The sequence below is a fragment of the Rousettus aegyptiacus genome, unplaced genomic scaffold (assembly GCF_014176215.1).
Source record: "Rousettus aegyptiacus isolate mRouAeg1 unplaced genomic scaffold, mRouAeg1.p scaffold_m13_p_5, whole genome shotgun sequence".
NCBI lineage: Eukaryota > Metazoa > Chordata > Mammalia > Chiroptera > Pteropodidae > Rousettus > Rousettus aegyptiacus.
The window spans coordinates 120,488,990-120,492,475 of NW_023416308.1; positions in this window are offsets into that span (position 1 = coordinate 120,488,990).

Sequence of the window (3,486 nt, forward strand, 5' to 3'; positions counted from 1 at the left end):
TGGGGAGATCTGGCCGTCGCCCGCCGGCGAGCAGCCTCGTTGGCGCGGGGCGCGCAGGCCCCCCGTGCTCCGGACGCGGGCAGCGGGGAGCAGCTTCCTGCCCGAGGTGGCCGAATGCCCACCTGGCCCGGCCTGAGCGCCAGCCTCCAGCCACGGGAAAAGGGGCGTGCGAGGAAACCGCCGTGAACCTAGAGTTACGTCTAGATTCTAAACGAGGAAAAACTGAAGCGACCCACTGGGCGTGAACGAGACAGCCGCGAAAGCCCTTCGGGGACTTGGGGACGGCGGAACGTGGATCGCGTGTCCGGTGTGGCCAGGGACGCAGCGTTAGCCTCGCTGGGCGTGACGACAGCGTCGTGGTGGTGTTGGGGACCGTCTTCCGTTCTTTTGGAGGCAGATGCTGAACGCGATGGACCATTTATTTGGGGTCGAAGTGTCATGATGTTGTGATGTGATTTGCCTTAGGAAACTTACATGTACGTGTCTTGAAGTAAGCGTGTGCGTGCAGAGAGGAGGGGCGAGAGGGAGCAAGACAGAGAGAGTCAGACAGGGCCACGGAGAGGGAGAGGTTAAGGAACTGGCTCGTGCCCGGGCACAGATCCGGACTCCGCGGGGACAGTGGGCGGGGGGGACTCAGCGCGGGGCTTGACGTTGCAGCCTGGAGGTCGAGGTCCTTTTTCGGGAACTCAGCGCGGGCTCGGAAGGCCACGCGCTGAGCGGCCGAGGCCCAGCGCGGTGCAGACAGCAAACTGCTTCCCGCAGGGACCGACCGGTCCCACACTCACGAAACGCCTGCTCGGACACCCAGGCCGGCGCTCGACCCGACGGCTGGGCACCCGGGCCTGGCGGAGGCGACACAGAAGACCGGCCATGGCGGTGCCTCTGCGCGCGGGCGTCACCTCCGCCTCTCTGCCTCTTCTCTGCGTGGAAGGCGTCATCGAAAGGCGAAAACCAGCCCCGGAGCACTTGCACAATGAAGGACGTGAACGTCCAGCCACAGAGGAGGAGGCACTGTCCACCGTGCGCGTGAGCAGCTGACGATTTGCACTGAGTGCGTTAAGGCCGGCGAGGGCCCAGGGCGCTTCCTCCCCCTCAGGCCAGCAAGGCTCAGGCTCCGACATGCAGAGGGGCGAGGACATGACAGGCGTCGCCCAGAACGCGGGGGACAGACGTGGCCGGAAACACGAAAAACCGGTTAACGCGCAGAGAAACGCGATCGGAACCGCGACGCGGGACCTCGTGGCGCCCGCCGGACCGACGGCGCTTTTACATCTGCGAGACGCTCCGGGTGACTGCAGGGTGTTCGCGGGCCTGTGGGCGGACGCGCTGGCGAAGACGATTTGCCGCCGGCCAGCGAGGGCGCACGTCGACGCCCGCGGGGACCCGGCGACCCCGCCTCCAGCTGTGCGCCTGACTCAGCTTCTCCGCCGTGAGCTGCGCCCCGCCGGGGGCCGTCTTGACATTGGGGGGGTGGCGTGATGGCCGCCGTGGGTGCAGCACCCAGAGCAGGCTTGCCGCCCTTAGGTCCCTCTCCCGAGGGCCGGAAACCCACGGGGGCAGCCGGCTGTCACGTGGCAGGGACAGAAGGGGGCGTTGCCTCGGGGCTACGCAGACGCGCTGGCTCTGGGCCACAGCAGAGTCCCCGGGCACCTGCCCGGCAGCCCGGCCCCCGAGCACACTGAGGGGTGGACCTGGCGACGACCACGCACGGCGGAGAGTGAGAGGTGAACCCCGTGGAAGCCCCTCTGGGGAGCAGCGAACACGGTGTCCGTCCCCACCCCGCCACCCGCCCCCGTGAAGGCCAGGGCGCTCGGCCCCCCGTGCGCCACGCCTTTGGGGGAGGCCACACCCAGGGTCTGCGTCTCGGCCTCTGGACACCCCTCCGGTCGCGGCGCGTGCACCTCTGCACTGCGATACGGGGCCCACTTCACGCGGAACCAGCCCGCTGCCTGGTAGCGCGGCCGCCGACGTCGGACCCCTTTTAGTGTGCGTCAGGGGTCAGCAGAGAAACAGCGAGCGGGATCCCTGTCTGCCTGCCTGCCTGTCTGCCTGCTTGTCTGTCTGTCTGTCTGCCTGCCTGCCTGCCTGCCCGCCTGTCTGTCTGTCTGTCTGCCTGCCTGCCTGCCTGCCCGCCTGTCTGTCTGTCTGTCTGCCTGCCTGCCTGTCTGTCTGCCCGCCTGCCTGCCTGCCCGTCTGCCTGTCTGTCTGCCTGTCTGCCTGCCTGCCTGCCCGCCTGTCTGTCTGTCTGTCTGTCTGTCTGCCTGCCCGCCTGTCTGTCTGTCTGTCTGCCTGCCTGCCTGTCTGCCTGCCTGCCTGTCTGCCTATCTGTCTGTCTGTCTGCCTGTCTGCCTGCCTGCCTGCCCGCCTGTCTCTCTGTCTGTCTGTCTGTCTGCCTGCCCGCCTGTCTGTCTGTCTGTCTGCCTGCCTGCCTGTCTGCCTGCCTGCCTGTCTGCCTATCTGTCTGTCTGTCTGCCTGTCTGCCTGCCTGCCTGCCTGCCCGCCCGTCTGTCTGTCTGTCTGCCTGCCTGCCTGCCTGCCCGCCTGTCTGTCTGTCTGTCTGCCTGCCTGCCTGTCTGTCTGCCCGCCTGCCTGCCTGCCCGTCTGCCTGTCTGTCTGCCTGTCTGCCTGCCTGCCTGCCCGCCTGTCTGTCTGTCTGTCTGTCTGCCTGCCCGCCTGTCTGTCTGTCTGTCTGCCCGTCTGTCTGCCTGCCTGCCTGCCCGCCTGTCTGTCTGTCTGTCTGCCTGCCTGCCTGTCTGTCTGCCCGTCTGCCTGTCTGTCTGTCTGTCTGCCTGCCTGCCTGCCCGCCCGTCTGTCTGTCTGTCTGTCTGTCTGCCTGCCTGCCTATCTATCCATCCATCTATCCATCCACCTATCCATCCACCTACCTACCTACCTATCATCTATCATCTATCCATCTATCCATTGGTCTATATCTATCATCTATGTACCATTTATCTATCATCTATCTACCTATCTATCTATCCATTATCTATCTATCTATCTATCTATCTATCTATCTATCTATCTATTATCTGTCTATCTATCTACCTACCTATCATCTATCTACTTACCTACCTATCATCTATCAATCATCTATCTATCTATCTATCTATCTATCTATCTACCTACCTATCATCTGTCTACCTAGCATCTACCTATTCATCCATCCATCCGTCCGTCACGTATCACTAAGGAGACTTACCACGGAAAGTGCCTCGCGTGATTTGGGGCTCTGGGAGGTCCCAGGGCTGCTGTCTGCACGCTGGGGCCCCAGCAAAGTGCTTCTGCACTGAAGGTGGGTGACCCCCCGGGAGGGGAGCTCGGCCCGGCCAAGAGGACGCGGCGTGGGTGGCGGCGGCGGGAGCGGCTGCGGCCCGCAGCCCGTGCTCTGCTTCCGCGTGCTGTGTGCGTGTGCACAGAGCGCACAGAATCTAACCCAACTTCCTTTTCCTTCCTCTCTCTTTCCACCATCGCTGTACGCAGGAC